Here is a 19,599-nt window from a genome sequence, read left to right on the forward strand (position 1 = left end):
AAATTCACTCAAGCTGAGTTGCAAGCAACCTATTTGCAGACGGCTGGGAATCATGTGTGTCTTATTCTTATCTACGATATAAATTTAGTATCACATCTTGAGATTCAAGAAAAGGAATTTGATCAGTAACTTGAAATTGAAGAACCAGACATTTTAAAACCAAATCTCTCTACAGAAATTGCCAAAGAAGTCCTGTAAGTTAATTTTAAGTCACTCTATAAAGCTGAATTTTTTTCTAATTTTTTAAAACTTATTTGTTTGTTTGTTTGTTTATTTAAGAGACACAGAGGCACAGAGTACAAGCAGGGGAGGGGCAGAGAAAGGAAGACACAGGATCCAAAGCAGGCTCCAGGCTCTGAGCTTTCAGCACAGAGCCTGATGCGGGGCTTGAACTCACAAATTGCAAGATCATGACCTGAGCTGAAGTCGGACGCTTAAACGACTGAGCCACCCAGGCGCCCCAAACTGAATTCTGTTCTTGAAGAGAAAAACTGGGCAATAGTTATTCCACAAAGAACCTGTAGCCTCTGAAATTTCAAACAGATTCTTCAGCACTCCATGATTCTGCTTTGCTTTTGACCGCGATTGGTAAAAGGATAAATACTAGGGAAAATTCTTAACCATTGAGTGCTTATTTGCAAATTAATATAAATTACAAATCCTATTATTACACTTTGTAACGTGTGTGCTGTATTCAAAAATGTGTAAAATAGTCTTAAAAAAAAAAAAGGAACCATATTAAACAAATGGACATAGCAGAGAACATTTAAGCACCAAGTCCAACCATGCAGTCCTTGGTACGGTAAGGAAACTAAGATGATTCAAGACTGAACGCTAAAGTAAATTTTTAATAGCTTAAATCACTGCACATATAAATATATTCATAGGTTTGACATATGCATACACTGTTGAACACAAAACTAAGGGCTGAATGACTTACAGATTTTAATTTAAATGTTTATTTATTTATTGAGAGAGAGAAAGAGAGTGAAAGAGTGTGCACCAGTGGAGTTGGGGGTACAGAGAGAGAGAGAATGAGAGAGAGAGAGAGAGGAAGAGAATCCCAAGTAGGCTCCACACTGTCAATGTAGAGCCCGTCCCGGGGCTTGGTCTCACGAACCAGGAGATCCTGACCTAAGCCAAAATCAAGAGTTGAATGCTGAACCAACTGAGCCACACAGGTTCCCCTACAGATTTTAATTTAAATTAAGACACACTAATCCATCAATGGCCTCACCTTTACTTCATCCACCCAAATATGTGAAGAGCATAAAAATGACTTCTAACCATTACATTGTAAATGCCAACATAAATTTCTTCTGAAAACTTAAATTTCCTTCTCCTTTCTTTTACACAATTGATATTTTTAAAACAAAATATATGGTTGCTCATAAATATGACCCTATTTTTTAAACTGACAAGAAATAGGGAGAATACAAAAAAACAGGGACAAGCCCTGCCCTGGGGAGCTTAAATTGAGAAATTTGTGAATGGTAACTTGGCATTGTGTATTCAAATTTAAAATGTACAAAGAAATTTATACTGAGAAGTAATCATACAGAGGTAAAAAGTGATATAAATGAATATTTGTTACATAATTATTTTTAATAACTAAAAATTAAAATCATTCTAAATGTTCATCAGTTTAAGACACTGATTGAATAAACTATTATATCCAACAATGGAGAGCACTTTAAGTGAGACAGAGAGATGTTTATGATGTATTAAAAGAAAAGGCAAGTATCAGAGGAGTTTGGATAGTAAATCTCATTTTTAAATTCTAGAAATAAAAATGTCCATGTGCATATGAAAATATGCATAGAAAACAGCTATAAAAAACTTAAGAGAGCTTACAGAAACTCTTCTTTCTACTAAATATTACATTAATTTATATAAGCAGTTATTTATTCCCTAAGATTAAAAAGTTCATAATCATGGGAATGCAAGCTGGTGCAGCCACTCTGGAAAACAATATGGAGGTTCCTAAAACTAAAACTAGAACTACCCTATGACCCAGCAATTGCACTACTAGGCATTTATCCACGAGATACAGGTGTGCTGTTTCAAAGGGACACATGCACCCCCATGTTTATAGCAGCACTATCAACAATAGCCAACAATAGCTAAAGTATGGAAAGAGCCCAAATGCCCATTGATGGATGAATGGATAAAGAAGATGTGGTGTATGTATATGTATATATATATATATATATATATATATATACATATACATACAATGGAGTATTACTCAGCAATCAAAAAGAATGAAATCTTGCCATTTGCAACTACATGAATGGAACTGGAGGGTATTATGCTAAGTGAAATTAGTCAGTCAGAGAAAGACAAATATCATATGACTTCACTCATATGAGGACTTAAAGAGACAAAACAGATGAACATAAGGGAAGGGAAACAAAAATCATATAAAAACAGGGAGGGGGACAAAACAGAAGAGACTCATAAATATGAAGAACAAACTGAGGGTTACTGGAGGGGGTGTGGGAGGGCAGATGGGCTAAATGGGTAAGGGGCACTAAGGAATCTACTCCTCAAGTCATTGTTTCACTATATGCTAACTAATTGGGATGTAAATTTTAAAAAATTTAAAATAAAATTTAAAAAAGGTCATAATCATACAAAACATTTTAACATTTTAAAGTGTTTTAATCAAAAATGTAAAAACTTAGAGCATTTTTCCATCTTCTTCCTAAAGGATTTTCCTGTCTTAATATTTGCCAGCTGCTATACACACAGCTGATTTTTCTCTTAATTTATAAGAAATACTATTCTCTCAGACTTTAAAACACACCAAATTCAATATTGCTGGATTAAAGAAAACAAAGATACTATGACACAAAATAATCATTATATTCAAAGATGTGACTTTTTTGATATTTTACTCCAAATAGTCACTATCTTTAGAACAAAGAGTGGGATATATATATATATATATATATATATATATAGTAAGAATGGGATATATTTTTTAAACAAAATAAGTGGCTTCTATAGTGATAGATAAAATCTGTATCTTAATTTTCATTTACATATCCCATAGGTTGTACCAGTAACATTGTTTCAATAAATATAATACTTTGTTCATCAAAATATTTTCCAAAGATCACCAAACTTTTTACTGTATTAATGGCTTTATCTTGATCCATACCATCAATATTTCTCCATCTAAACTCAAAACAAAAACTTGGATACTATAAAAAAAAATTAGATCAAATAGACATTTACTATATTAAACATTTTTAATATACTTGATCTTCAAAACAAAAACGTATGCTCGTTAGAACTGTACTTAACAAAAATAATTTTCCTTTCCTAAGGTATTTTAAAGAATTGAAAATAGTACATTTTTACTTTACCTAGTTGGTGATGTTGGTGTTTGTCATAATTAGTGTGACAGAAATGGAGTCCATCTTTCTCATCTACAATCTTCTCTGATGAAAGTAAACTAAGACGTTTCATCTTAAGTAATCTTGGGGAGCTTTCCCGAAAACTATCTCTAGTGTCCAAAACCACATCTCCCGAAAGAATGGGAGGAACAACTCTCTTTAAAAAATCCATTTTAAGGTTCTTCTGCATTACTAGATCCAAAAGCACACAGAAAGATGGTTGCACCAGCTTCCCGGTGAGAAGGGAAGGTACATTCTTTGTGTCAAAGAGCAAAAAACTGTCATGTGTACTTAGGTGGTGCTAAATGCCAGCAAGTCAACTGCCAGCTGTTTTGAAGCTGATTTGGACACCATTTGCTGTTCGTACTGATAACAGGCCAAACAGCAAGAGACCATGAAACTGCACTTCATATACACATCTATGTCCGTGTACAATGGGTGTTAACGGCCATACTGAGACCATAAAATATTTAGCGTCCTCATCTAGACTTTAAAACCTATGCTGTGATAATGTTCAGGCAAATTTACTTTCGTTTGAGGCGTGTCTTTCTTTTAAAGAAACTTCCAACAAAAGAGCAAAACAGTAACTTGAATTTCAAAAGATAATTCTTATCATTCTGAAAATTCCCTGATCACCTCAGAAACGTCAAGTGTTACGGGACATTGAAAGGAGTATTTTAAAACTTTACACTGTATTGTGAACATTCTAGTGTACTTTTAAACACAAAATCTTCTCCTTACAGTCAATCGTAATGATCAATAGTAGCAATGAAAACGGTGGCATGAATTACCAAGAAAAGATGGATAACTTAAAAATACATGGATCTAAGAATATAAAGTTGAAGAATTTAAAGTATACTTATTTAGTTCTATAATTCCGGAAATCAACCTTACATAATTTAATTCCAAATAACTGAGCATTCTACTAAATATTTTAAAATAGCAAAAGGCAGATGATCCTATTGTCTTCACATCATCCAGAAGCACAACAAAATATGCAAGTGAAAGGTGCCTATGTAAGAATTTGGGAACTGAAATCAGTATCTTCTTTTCTCCTTTCCTTTGCCTGCCCTCTGGTGGGGTACTAAGTAAGCAAGAAGGACATAAAAATACAGAAGGATCAGATAAGGCGTAAACTCCCTAAATAATCAAATTTAAAACTTTGAAGGATATACATGTTAATCATGAAAAATAAATAAATGTAATTCACTCAGTGAAACACAAGTACAATCTCCTTCTTCTAATAGTCAACGTGAAGAAAATAATTTACATATTTTAAAAGATGAAGCATAAAAGAGTCTAAATAGGCCTCAGAAAAAATTGAAATGTATAGGAACACCCATCTTGCTCAGTCAGAAGAGCATGTGACTCTCGATCTTGGGGTTGTTATGTTCGAGACCCATGTTGGGTGTAGAGATTACTTAAAAATTAAAAAAGTCTTATAAAAAAAACTGTAATGTAAAAACAAGCAAATTTCTGGTCCTGAATTGCTGAGTGTAATCCTTATTAAACACTTATTCTACAACACACTAATTATGGTGTAGAATCAATTATTTTTTATTTCATCCATTTAAAAGGTAATAATTGAAGGTCTCTACATGCAAGGCAGTAAATAATACATTAGTAAAGTTCAGGGAAATTTTAGAGGATTTATTAACACATATCCTGTCTCAGGGAATCCTACAGTAAAAATGAGGGAAAAACAAGGAAATCAAATGAAAGACTAAAGCAGGACCATACTTACTAGAAAACAAGCTGACTTTTAAAAAAAGACTTCTAAGATGCTCTCTTAACCCTTGAGCATAAAAGGATAAAAATTCATATCCGAACAGCCTATTCCCCACACACAGAAAAAAACACAACAGGTTAGAACCATAATCCATATGCCTCAGTACCAAGAAGCTGTCACTGTGTCTTCCAGGATCTTCTCCCCGCCTCCCCCATAGGATTTCATATTCTTTACAACTCCTGTTAGTGGTTCTCCTTGGGCCCCGATGCAGGTTCTCCTTATCTTATGGAGCCCAGAAACAGTGGTTTATAGCAGGCTGATTATAGAGGGCAAGTTACCTCCATGTTTGCTCATGATATAGAGGACAACCACCTGTGTCTCCATTAACCCCATTGCTCTAAGCTGTACTTTCATCTGGGGAAAGGACAGGCAAGGCTTGGGTGTTACAGAAAAAAAAAAAAAAAAAAAAACACCTAAAAAAACCCACAAGATATTACTCAGATTACTTTCATTCCACAAATATTTGCTGAGCAGCTTTACAATGGCCTGTGCAAGGGCATTGAAAATAGGTCTCTGTCCCCAAAGAGCTTACTATTTACTTATGGAGGGAAAGAAACCCTCACAACTGCAGAACTTCCTGTAGGGTGGCCAAAGCTTTGTTAAGTCTGAATTGCAATTCAATTTCCTCTGCCTAATCTGCTTCCTAACCTCCTCTCTTTACAGGTGTTGATCCCCAATGAATATCCTGGAAGCCAAACTCCTTTTCAGCATCAGCTTCGGGAAGATCCATCCTGAGACATATAGCAAGGGGAAAACAAGGCATTCCAGAGGCAAGACTGTACCCATTACTAGCTGAATCTGTGAGCAGGAAATGCCATAAAGCCTTGTTGCATGTTGATATTTCTAAGATCTTTGGTTGGTTATCACAACTTCCAACTCCTGCCACAGTAGTCGGGATTAAAAAATTATAGAAGCTCCTGGGTAGCTCAGTCAGTTAAGTGTCTGACTTTGGCTCAGATCATGATCTCATGGTGGTGAGTTCGAGCCTTGCATCAGGCTCTATACTGTCAGCGCAGAGCCCACTTGGGATCCTCTGTCTCCCTCTCCCTCTGTCCCTCCCCGGCTCACACACACGCTCTCTCTCTCAAAAGTAAACAAACATTAAAAGAATTATAATAGAAGCTAGTGGCTCAAATATAGCATTTAAAAATCTTTTTAGCCTTCATAGTCACTATTTAGCCTTTAGAATATTGGTATAATCTTACCGGAGAACTTAAGACAGTAATTTCTTGGTGGTAACTTGAATCATCTAATCCTGACTGTGGGACTCTTGAGTAGTTTTGAGAGTTAAGCATTTAGGTGCTAATCATCCAAGATTCAAATAAATGGCTTCAGCTCTAAAGAAAAACAAAATACAAGATTTATACATAAGACATGTTTATAAGTACATTTGTTGCTCATATCCATCTTTATTTCTGAATACATTATATAGCAGTGTCACCTAGAGCTCCCAGTATCCTTTCAACAATGTCGCATTAGATTTTTTCTAAATCTTTATTACAAAAAAATTCAAACTAATGCAAAATTATTCAGAATAGTATAATGACTCCGCCATTATAAACTCCCAGCAAATCATGTTTCATTGATATCTCCCACCCACCCCTCAACCCCTCTACCACCACTCTGGATTATCCTCAAACAAATTCCTGACATTATACCACTTCATCTGTAGATATTCTGTATGTATCTCTAGGTAAAGATTTGCTTTTTCCAAAAAACTGCTAGAACTGATTCATGATTTCAGCAAAGTCACAGGATATAAAATCAATGCACAGAAATTGGTTGCATCTCTATACACCAATAACGAAGCAGCAGAAAGGGAAATCAAAGAATTAATTCCACTTACAATTGCACCAAAAATCATAAAATACCTAGCAATAAAACTAACCAAAAAGGTGAAAAACCTATACACTGGAAACTACAGAAAGCTTATGAAAAAAATTGAAGACACAAAAAAATGGAAAACTATTCCATGTTCATGGATTGGAAGAACAAATATTGTTAAAATGTTGATACTACCCAAAGCAATCTACATATTCAATGCAATCCCTATCAAAATAACACCAGCATTCTTCACAGAGCTAGAACAAACAATCCTAAAATTTGCATGGAACCCCAAAAGACCCCAAATATCCAAAGCAATCCTGAAAAAGAAAACCAAAGCTGAAGGCATCACAATTCCAGACTTCAAGATGTACTACCAAAGCTGTAATTGGGGTGCCTGGGTGGCTCAGTAGGTTGAGCGTCCGACTTCAGCTCAGGTCATGATCTCACAGTTCAAGAGTTCGAGCCCCACGTCGGGCTCTGTGCTGACAGCTCAGAGCCTGGAGCCTGCTTCAGATTCGGTGTCTCCCTCTCTCTCTGCCCCTCCCCCGTTCATGCTCTGTCTCTCTCTGTCTCAAAAATAAATAAACATTAAAAAACATTTTTTTAAAAAAAGCTGTAATCATCAAGACAGTATGGTACTGGCACAAAAACAGGCACTCAGATCAATGGAACATAATAGAAAACCCAGAAATGGACCCACAAATGTATGGCCAACTAATCTTTGACAAAGCAGGAAAGAATATCCAATGGAATAAAGACAGTGTCTTCAGCAAATGGTTCTGGTAAAACTGGACATCGACATGCAGAAAAATGAACCTGGACCACTATCTTACACCACACACAAAAATGAACTCAAGATGGATGAAAGACCTAAACATAAGACAGGAAGCTATCAAAATCCTAGAGGAGAAAGCAGGCAAACACCTCTTTGACCTTACCTGCAGCAACTTCTTACTCAACATGTCTCCAGAGGCAAGGGAAACAAAAGTAAAAATGAACTATTGGGACCTCATCAAGATAAAAAGCTTCTGGGGGCACCCGGATGGCTCAGTCAGTTAAGTGTTCGACTTCAGCTCAGGTCATGATCTCGAGGTTCTTGAGCTCAAGCCCTGCATCGGGCTCTGTGCTGACAGCTCAGAGCCTGAAGCCTGCTTCAGATTCTATGTCTCCCTCTCTACTCCAACCTTGCTCACACTCTGCTGCTGTCTCTCCCTCTCTCTCAAAAATAAATAAACATTAAAAAAAAATTGTTTTAAGATAAAAAGCTTCTGCACGGCGAAGGAAACAATCAGCAAAACTAAAGGCAACCGATGGAATGGGAGAAGATATTTACAAATGACATACCAGATAAAGGGCTAGTATCCAAAATCTATAAACAACTTATCAAACTCAACACCCAAAAAACAAATAATCCCGTGAAGAAATGGGCAAAAGACATGAATAGACACTTCTCCAAAGAAGACATCCAGATGGCTAACAGACACATGAAAAAATGCTCAACACCACTCATCATCAGGGAAATGCAAATCAAAACCACAATGAGATACCACCTGACACCTGTCAGTATGGCTAACATTAACAACTCAGGCAACAACAGATGCTGGTGAGGATGCAGAGAGAGAGAGGACCCTTTTTGCACTGTTGGTAAAAGTGCAAACTGGTACAGCCACTCTGCAAACCAGTATGGAGTTTCCTCACAAAATTAAAAATAGAACTACCCTACGATCCAGCAATTGCACTATTAGGTATTTACCCAAGGATACAGGTGTGCTGTTTCGAAGGGGCACATGCACCCAAATATTTATAGCAGCACTATCGACAATAGCCAAAGGAAGGAAAGAGCCCAAATGTCCATGGATGGATGGATGGATAAAGAAGATGTGGCATATATATACAATGGAGTATTACTTGGCAATCAAAAAGAATGAAATCTTGCCATTTGCAACCACATGGATGAAGCCAGAGTGTATTATGCTAAGCAAAATTAGTCAGAGAAAGGCAGGTATCATAGGATTTCACTCATATGTAGAATCTAAGATACAAAATAAATGAACAGAAGGGAAGGGAAGCAAAAATAATATAAAAACAGAGATGGGGAACAAAACATAAGTGACTCTTAAATATACAGAACTGAGGGTTGCTGGAGGGGTTATGGGTGAGGGGATGGGCCAAATCGGCAAAGGGCATCACGGAAGACACTTGGGATGGGCACTGGGTATGTAGGGGATGAATCACTGGATTCTACTCCCAAAATCATTATTATATTATCTGCTAACTAACTTGGAAGTAAATTTTTAAAATTTAAAAATTATAAAAATAAATAAATAAAAATAAAAAAAGATAAAGATTTGCTTTTGAAGCATAAGCCAATATCATTATAATATCTACAGTAAATTAATAATAATTTCTTCATAACATCAAATGCCAAATCAATGCTCAAATTTCCTCAACTGTCTCATAAGTGTTTTCTTTTTTTTAAAGTCTGTTCTAATCCAGATCTAAACAAAATCCATACAGGCAACTGTTACTGGGTCAATTAAATCCCTTTTAACCTACAGTTTCCCACTCCCTTTGTTCTCTTTGCAGTGACACGTAATGCTTTTACTAATGTCAATGACTGAACTAACATGTCAATACCTTCATTAAGCAATAATACATTTAATATATTTTTATTTTATTTGCTAAAATAAATAGTTGGCAAAATAGTTCATATATCTACAAGGCCTAATATTTACCTCATCTACAGAGAAGGTGTGAGATACATATTCTTCAAAGTCCAATTATATTAACTGAGGGAGACATGGATTATGAATTATTATACCACACCTCTAATAATGTGATGGTTACTAAGCAGGGAGTGGTCATTTTACTATACATAAGAACTCATGTAATTGTACACATTCAGTAGCGGCATTTTTCAGTAAATAGGCTACATTTTTAACTCTGGCATTGAAAACTCAAACTCACCTTCATTTTAAATTATAACTGGTTTCTTACTATTCTCTATTTAGTGAATTTAATCCTCAACCCAAGAGAAGAGACTAACTACTCTCTAAAATATTATTTTTGTACTTAACCTTAATTTAAAATTCCTTTAGCCAAGTTAGAAATACGATATTCCATTTGTTCACAGGCATAATCAACTAAATCATGACTAAAACCAAATCTGTGAAGCCAAAAAAACTGGTAAATATGAATAAAACACTAATTCATCTGCACCTATTCATAACCAATATCATTCAGACACACTAGAAATATTTTTAAAGATTTTTTTAATGTTTGTTTTTGAGCGCGAGAGAGAGTGAGCGGGTTTGGTTTTGAGAACGAGAGATAGAGGGTGAGAGACAGAATCCCAAGCATGCTCTGTGCCATCAGCTCAGAGCCCAATGGTGGGGCTCGAGCCCACAGAACCGTGAGATCATGACCTGAGCTGAGATCAAGAGTTGGACACCCAACCGACTGAGCCACCCAGGCACCCGTGAACTTAACTCGAATTTTTGACTGCCCCACCCAATATTTCCTAACCTGTTAACAAAATGATATCTACAACTCTGCCAAAATTCTTGATACTAAAGTATCATCATCTTAGGTTCATGGAATCATTTCTCCCTCAAAGCAAATAAAGCTTTTATTTGCAACAGATCTTTTCTGTCCATAGTGGGAAGTACAGTCATGCAATAGTCCATGTTTAATGAAATTTAAACTTTCACTTCATCTTCTAGGACAAATCACTAAACCAGTTACCACTGGAGTACAAATCAGTTTTAGGAATACTACAACTACTTCAAAGAGGTCTGATTTGTACCAGCATGCCCAGGTCTTTCGTTTTGCTTCACTTTTGAATGAGCCTCTTGTTCAGACATAGCAAGAGCTTAAGCCAAGCTTTTTATAAAAATATGTTTTCTCTTGTAACCACGCTGTCAGGGCACTGTGTCATTTTAAGACTTCCCGATGTCCATCTAGGATTTCCAATACCTCCTTAATAGATACATAACCTTCCTATTTCCAACTTTCACTTTGGTTACCCTCGGAAATAGTTGGTTTATACCTCCTTGACCTTCTTTATGGGTTATAATCATTTTTAGCAGGGGTGGTTTTTATTGTTTTTGTTTTGGTTTGGGGTTTCTTTCTCCATGTCAATTGTTTTTTCCATTTTGTTTCCATATATATTACTTAACATGGGACTCGTTTTAATTTTCATTTCACTTGATTAATGTAAGGAGTATTTCCTCTACAAAAAGAGTAATTTCTATTACTACTTTGATATTACTACTTTTCACATGGTTCAGGTCAAACAGGTTAGGTAACCGTGGTCAGGGTATACACGTAATCAATGCTATAGTTTCTTATTCTAAAAGAAAAAAAGTCATATAAACAAGAGTGACTTGGGGAGGTCAGTTGGTATTTAACAACACTGAAGAGACTATAAATAGCCAAATAGCACAAGCTTTGAAGGGGCAAGGCTTTAAACCTGCAGCAAGAAAAATTATCTAGAAGCTTCCATGTGCAATAAATAAAGAGAACAATGGCCCAGCTCGGGTGCTTGGGAGGATCTCAGGTCAAATGAGGTCCTCCAAGGACAGCCTTATTTCCCTTCAGTCCAAAAGTAAAAGAGAAAGTTGAATCGGGGTTCAGATGGCACATTAACCTCACTTCCTTTCTGAACAGAATTACTAGAATTATAAAGAACAGAAATCTACAAGTTGAGTGTATCTTAATTATATCTTAATTCAAGACCCTTGAAGTATAGGTCTTTCTTTGATAGAGAAAATAATAATCTCAAGCAAACAGAGCAAAAAAACTAAGAGTAAATGAATCTCAGTGATGTTCATGATGATATTCTCAGTATTTGTCTGTATACCTCCTAATCTGAAAAGGAGAGTAAGGCAGTTATGGTGGCTAGCACAAAGTAGATTTGAACTCCACACGCAGAATAATTATTACATAATTGGTAACAAGGCTGCTTCATAAAGAAATGAAGTCCCGGCTCACTGTTTTTAAGGCAAAGGTTGTTAGAAAATGCTATAAAAAGGGTTATCCCATTGGGTAAAAAGATCAGCCTAAGTTATTTCCAAGATGCCAACTCAACATTCTAAATTTGACTTCAGGATGTATTTTACACAGTTGACTCTTGAACAATATAATGGTTAAGGGTGCTGATCCCTGCACAGTCAAAAACCGTATAATTGGATTCCCCCAAAATTTAAATACTAATAGCCTGCTGTTAACTGGAAGCCTAACTGATAACACAGTTGATTAACACATTATTTTGTATGTTGCATGTATTATATACTGTATTCTTACAATAAGGGGAAAAATGTTAAGAAAGTCATAAGAGAAAATACATTAACTGTACTGGACTGCCTTTATCCACAAAAATCCACATACAAGTAGACCAGCACGGTTGAAACCTGTGCTGTTCAAGGCCCAACTGGACTTGAATACTAGAATGTGTAGTGACTAGAAACTCATCAGATTTCAACTAAAGAAAGGAACCAGACTGCAAGATATGGAATCTATGAGGGCACATTCCTGCCCTTCTATTAAAATTATTCTGGGAATCTCACAAGGCCTCTTTAAATGCTGCAAAAGACCAAAATGATCCAAATGTTCTGACAGCCTTTTAGAATAAGGATGCGATCATTTTCAAATAAATTTAGAATAATCACAGCTCCTATTCACAGTAGCAAAAATAATTATGGAAAATATAAAAATCCAGTAATTTTTTAAATCTGGCAGAGATCTTATGAAGTACGAAAAATCTACTCACATATAATCAAATACAGGCAGCAGTTACTCAGATATCTTTCATGTCTGACTGGTAAAAATCACTAATATAAAGAACTTACAATCATCCCTTTAACAAAGAAAACTGATGGTTCATAAAATCTACAGTTCCCGTCACAGTTCAATTTTTAGAAATTCACTTTTTCTCTTATCTTAGAAATGTTCTCATTTTTACAATTTTTAAAACAGGTTTGCATTTTACCCTTCTGTCATTCTTTTTAACCTTCTCCCAAATTTCAATTTTAAAGAGTACAGAAACTTATTACGCTGACTAATGTAATCACAGATTACACTATATCACCTGCTAAAAAAAAATGCTGTATAATGATAGTGAGGTAAAATAAAGCTTCACTGCATACATTTCTTGCTGATGAAGCAACGTTCTCTGCAGGTAAATTTGTCAACATCTTGTTGATTTTACATTTTTAGCCAGTATCATACTAGTTGATCTAATGAAAACAATTAGCAAAATCTTCCATTCAAAAATTTAAGGGGAAGTTTTGTACAAAGGTCTCATTCATGAATGAATGAAAATAGCATCAGAGCACATTTTCTAATATACTGATGAATGAATATGTATGGTTTAGAATAACTTTCCTATTACATTTCCATGTTGGCATAGAAAAAAAGAAGGAATACAATCGCCAAATTATCACACGAATGTTCTCCCTACTCATCTAGATTTAAACACCAAAACAAAAACTTTAAATAAATGTAGAAGCAGACCAGTAAAATCAATCTCACTAAATCCGGAATGTATTCCAATCTCTAACTTCTACAAATCTCTTGTTGTAACTATGCCATGCAGGAATGTACAGAAATTGTACATTGAACAAATATCGATTGGGCAGACCTACATGCCAGGAACCAGGGACAAAGGAGTGAATAAAACAGACAAAAATTCCTGACCTCCTGTCACGTTTACACTCTGATAGGAGCTTGAGTTTTTTTGGAATCGTTCCTTTGAGAATCTGGAAGAACTACTGGAGGGAGGCCTCTCCTTCTAAATGCTCATATATATCTGATTTTGCAACATATGAACCTTTCTCATCCAATTGTTTCTCATGGGTTAAGAAGCCCTGATAAAAATCCTCCTCGTGTTTATTTTCTACCTGCCATTTATGGTAGTTTCATAATTTTACTATTCAGAGTAAAAAATAGTACTTTTTCTCCTTGAAAATATTTACGGCCTTCAAATTTCAATGTAATGTTTTTTATTTATTCCAATTATACCTCTCACAAATTTTCAGGCTGCCAGATTACCCTTTATCTTTCTAGAAAACTCAACCCTAATGTCTTCAGTAACTTCACCAGAGAAATTTTCTGATTTCATTAATTATTCTCTAGATCCCCTTAAGTTAAAATCTCCCTCCTCCTGCACAGATCTTCTGTTAGTCTTTGAATCAAAGTCACCTACAGCATCTTTGGAAGAAGATATGCTCAAGAGAATGACAATAAAACCTTAATCACTTAACAGAAACCGTCAGCTAATTAACCAAAAATTTTGGATTTTGCTTGTCACAAAAAGAGAGTGATTCCTTAGGAAAAAAAAAATGGGGGGGAGGGACAGAAAACAGAGGAGAAAGTCTTTTTTATTTAAAAATAACAGCTTCTAGGGCCATTACAGCCTCTAATCAATGTGTTGTACCTTTTATATCTATTATTTTTGAAATTACACAACGGAAATTTCAACTAATTATGATCCTGAGGCCCTATCAGGTAAAATATCAAAGAAATTACATGCAAATTTAGTACAAATATTTTGTACATTTTGATAAAACAATTTGCAATAAAAAGGTTGCTGGGCTAATCCAAGTTTTAAGTTATTCAGAAAAATGAAAAAGTAAATGGCCACAAGGTCATAAAAGTATATGGCCACAATTTAAACTCCCGTTTGTCTCTCCTATTTTTTTCTGCTTACGGTCTCTCCAGCAGGCTTAAAGAGGTCTTTTAGAAGAACAATGATGAAAGCAAAAATCCCCCTTGATGATTAGATGACCTATTTCTCCCAAATTTATAGCCCCAAAACATCTTAAGTTTAAGGAGAAATGATCATTTGTCATATGCAATCTCACAATTTGCATCAGAAGCCTTTAAAATGTTTTATATTCTTTGATCCAGTAATTTTATGACCCTGTTTTTCTAGGAAGATAATCAGAAATGCACACACAGATTTATTTACAAAGATGTTCACTGTACCATTATTTCTATGAGCAGAATGCTGGAGACAGGGACAAAACAAAGCACAAGTCGAAAACAATCATCGGGGTTGTGAGTCAAGCCCCATGGTGGGTGTAGAAATTACTATAAAAAATAAATTTAAAAAAAGAGCAAAGAGTAAATGTAGAAGGATAGAATCAAATTGTCAAGGTACTCAATCTCTCCATGCTTTCATTGCCTCATCTACAAAATAAGGATAATAAAACCTCTTATGGTTATTAGGAGAATTAAATATAAAAGATGAAAAATGTTTGGGGTACCTGAGTGGCTCAGTTGGTTAAGCATCTGACTCTTTTTTTTTTTTTTTTTTTAATTTTTTTTTCAACGTTTTTTATTTATTTTTGGGACAGAGAGAGACAGAGCATGAACGGGGGAGGGGCAGAGAGAGAGGGAGACACAGAATCGGAAACAGGCTCCAGGCTCCGAGCCATCAGCCCAGAGCCTGACGCGGGGCTCGAACTCACGGACCGCGAGATCGTGACCTGGCTGAAGTCGGACGCTTAACCGACTGCGCCACCCAGGCGCCCCAAGCATCTGACTCTTGATTTCAGCTCAGATAATAATCTCACAGTTGTAAGTATTGAGCCCCACATCGGGCTCTGTGCTGAGCCTGAAGCCTGCTTAAGATTCTCACTCGCTCTTTCTCTGCCCCTCTCGCCCACTAGCACACTCTTTCTCTCTCCCTCAAAAAAACAAACAAACAAAAAAAACATTTAAAAAAAATAAACCTTTAAAAAAAGTTGAAAAATGTTGAGTGATTGACACAAAGTATTCAATAAATGTTTATTATTTATTAACTTGTATACACTGACAGATGTGCAAAACTTCAAAAAAAAGTAATGAAGAAATAAAAATCACTGATAATTCTAACACCTAAGAAATAGCCACTACTAATTCATGTTAGTATGTGGGTTAATTTCCTTCAGGTCTTTCAATATGCCCTAGATGTTTTATAAAATCGGTGTCACACTGTATCATTTCTAGCGATTACAAAATATTATACTATTTTGTAAATATATTATGTGCATTTAATCATTTCACTATTATTGAGTGAGGTTCTTCACTGCTATAAATAATATTGCAGTAAATATCTTAATTGGCAGTCATTGTACACATCTTTTAATTTCCCTCAAGAAAGAATCTAGAAACAATTTCTCTTTTTTTATATTAAATGTAATTTATTGTCAAATTGGTTTCCATTCAACACACAGTGCTCATCCCAACAGGTGCCCTCCTCAATGCCCATCACCCACTTTCCCCTCCTCCACCCCCCATCGACCCTCAGTTTGTTCTCAGTATTTAACAGTCTCTTACGGTTTGCCTCCCTCCCTCTCTGTAACTTTTTCCCCCATCCCCTCCCCCATGGTCTTCTGTTAAGTTTCTCAGGATCCACATAAGAGTGAAACCATATGGTATCTGTCTTTCCCTGTATGACTTATTTCACTTAGCATAACACTCTCCAGTTCCATCCACGTTGCTACAAAAGGCCATATTTCATTCTTTCTCATTGCCATGTAGTATTCCATTGTGTATATAAACCACAATTTCTTTATCCATTCATCAGTTGATGGGCATTTAGGCTCTTGCCATAATTTGGCTATTGTTGAAAGTGCTGCTATAAACATTGGGGTACAAGTGCCCCTATGCATCAGTACTCCTGTATCCCTTGGGTAAATTCCTAGAAGTGCTACTGCTTGATCATAGGGTAGATCTATTTTTAACTTTCTGAGGAACCTCCACACTGTTTTCCAGAGTGGCTGCACCAGTTTGCATTCCCACCAACAGTGCAAGAGGGTTCCCGTTTCTCCACATCCTCGCCAGCATCTATAGTCCCTGATTTGTTCATTTTAGCCACTCTGACCAGACTGAGGTGGTATCTCAGTGTGGTTTTGATTTGTATTTCCCTGATGAGGAGTGATGTTGAGAAGTGTCTGTTGGGCATCTGGATATCTTCTTTGGAAAAGTGCCAATTCATGAAGTGTCTATTCTTCTGCCCATTTCTTCACTGGATTATTTGTTTTTCAGATGTGGAGTTTGGTGAGTTCTTTATAGATTTTGGATACTAGCCCTTTGTCCAATATGGCATTTGCAGATATCTTTTCCCATTCCGTTGGTTGCCTTTTAGTTTTGTTGATTGTTTCCTTGCCAGTGCAGAAGCTTTTTATCTTGAAGAGGTCCCAGTAGTTCATTTTTGCTTTTAATTCCCTTGCTTTGGAGATGTGTCAAGTAAGAAATTGCTGTGGCTGAGGTCAGAGAGGTTTTTTTCCTGCTTTCTCCTCTAGGGTTTTGATGGTTTCCTGTCTCACATTCAGGTCCTTTATCCATTTTGAGTTTATTTTTGTCAATGGTATAAGAAAGTGGTCTAGTTTCATTCTTCTGCATGTTGCTCTCCAGTTCTCCCAACACCACTTGCTAAAGAGACTGTCTTTTTTTCCATTGGATACTCTTTCCTGCTTTGTCAAAGATTAGTTGGCCATACTTTTGTGGGTCTAATTCTGGGATCTCTATTCTATTCCATTGGTCTATGTGTCTGTTTTTGTGCCAATACCTCTACTACAAAGCTGTAAGCATCAAGACAGTATGGTATTGGCAGAATTTCTATCTCAGATAGTATGAAATACACTTGGCTTCATTCCCCCACTGACCTGTACAGAATGTAGACACACACTAGGTGTTCAAAAAAGCTGGAGCGCCTGGCAGGCTCAGTTGGTTACACATCTGATTCTTGATTTCAGCTCACATCATGATCTCACAGTTCATGAGATCAAGCCCTGCATTGGGCTCTGCACTGACAGCGTGGAGCCAGTTTGGGATTCTCTCTCTGTCCCTCCCCTGCTTATGCTCACTCACTCTCTCTCTCAAAATAAAGAAACTTGTTTTTAAAATGCTCATCCGTCTTTTTTCCACATGGGCATTTAAAAGCTATTGAAGGGTTTTTTCATTGTCACCCCTCTATTGTTTTTTGGTACATCTGCTCATCAGGTATTTCGCTTTTTCCATTTAGCCCATTTATAGGATCTCACTTTTCCTTTATATCACTCTAATATCCCAAACACAATTTGAGTGTTTAGAACTTTAGTAAATTCCCCAACAGGTGAGGATTCTACTGTATAAGTCTAGAAATGAAAGTCTGTCTTTCAGAAATACATCCTGAAATATTTACAGATGATGTTTCATGACCAAGGGATTGCATCAAAATAACTGGGAACTGGATGGAGAAAGGGAGTGGGTAGAAATAACAAAGAGTTGATAAATGTTGAGGCTGAGGAATGGGCACATGAACATTCATTCCACTATTCTCTGTTTAAATATTTTTTTAAACTATTTTTGGTGGGAGGAAACTTTAAATCTTTAAAAGATATAAAATCAATAAAACAATCGTAGTTTAGCTTGTACCCTGGGTCTTACAGAATAATCCAATGGTTATTTTAAAAAAAGCAAGACGAAAATTATTGAAGCCGAATTCAAAAGGGAAGTAAACAACTACAGTATTTAGAATCTCTCAATTATACTTGCCAGTAATTCCCACAGATAAAAACATACTACAATGCCTTTTTCCAAACCATGGCTTCAGCATACCATGCTGATTCTCCAAAACAATATTAGTATTTATATTGTGCATTACAAGAATACAATTATGCCTCTGTATGTGCCCACATGAATATTTGATAAGTAGTTTTATTATGTACTAGTATTAAATAATCCAAATTCTCTTGGTGCTTAAATCACATCTTGGTACTAAGTTGGGCCCATCATAAAACAAAATTTACAGATTAACAGATCCACTAAAGTGGGGTTTTTTTGTACCCAGAGGCAGTGTAATTTAAAAAAAACTACCTCACTGCATATCTTTTATTCAGATGAACTGTGGTAAAATACCACCTGTGTATATTTCTACCTGTGTAGCAAACAGTTTACCTTGAAGGAGGTCATGATAATAGGAGAGCACTATATAAGGAGTAAGTCACCTATCTAGGGATAAGCATATCAATGGCTGCTCCCCAGGTTTAAAACAAGGGTGAAATGGACAGATTAGAGAGTGTTTCCAAACTCTTTGTTGCAATAAAAAAAATACATTGTATATAAATGTACTTATAATACATTTTATATAACAACCCAGTATGTATGTGTGTGTGTGTGTGTGTGTGTGTGTGTGTATACACACACCCACATGATATACTTGAAATAATAATCCGCAATACACTTTGGTAAATTTCCAAGCTATTTTTAAAAAGTGCTATATTCTAGTCACTACCCACTAAAACAATTTCTGGAATTCATAGTTTTAAATCCCCGGACTTAAAAAAAAAATGGCCTGCATCTCCTACTGCTTACCAGCAAAGGTGGTGGGAGAGAGTACTCGAAAAGCTACACATTCCATGCCAGCCAATCACTTGCCTGCTTCAACTCCTCTCTCCCCTGCACAGAAACGGACATTATTCCATGTCTGGGAAGATGGGGAGGAAGGGGGCAGAAGACACTGAAGAGGGCTGAATATGCACATGCACACACAACATCCAAGAGAAGAGAATCTCTTAAAGTTCTTCCTGTTCTAAAATTCTGTGGTTCTAA

The 19,599-nt window shown here is 36.0% G+C and overlaps 1 protein-coding gene across 6 annotated transcripts in view; it reads right to left on the reverse strand.

Annotated features, from left to right (window-relative positions):
• FRYL (FRY like transcription coactivator) overlaps positions 1-19,599 on the reverse strand; it is a 269,670-nt gene that overhangs the window by 193,647 nt on the left and 56,424 nt on the right. For 4 of the 6 annotated variants that reach the window (XM_049631993.1, XM_049631998.1, XM_049631997.1 and 1 more), the window contains one exon: positions 6,399-6,530. The exons of 1 other annotated variant lie outside the window; for it this stretch is intronic. The gene's annotated coding sequence lies outside the window, so the exon portion shown is untranslated. Of the gene's footprint in view, positions 1-6,398; positions 6,531-19,362; positions 19,447-19,599 lie in introns of all 6 variants that reach the window. One more of the 6 variants, XM_049631996.1, reaches the window with a different exon arrangement.

This window comes from Panthera uncia, chromosome B1 (assembly GCF_023721935.1).
Source record: "Panthera uncia isolate 11264 chromosome B1, Puncia_PCG_1.0, whole genome shotgun sequence".
NCBI classification, from domain to species: Eukaryota; Metazoa; Chordata; class Mammalia; order Carnivora; family Felidae; genus Panthera; species Panthera uncia.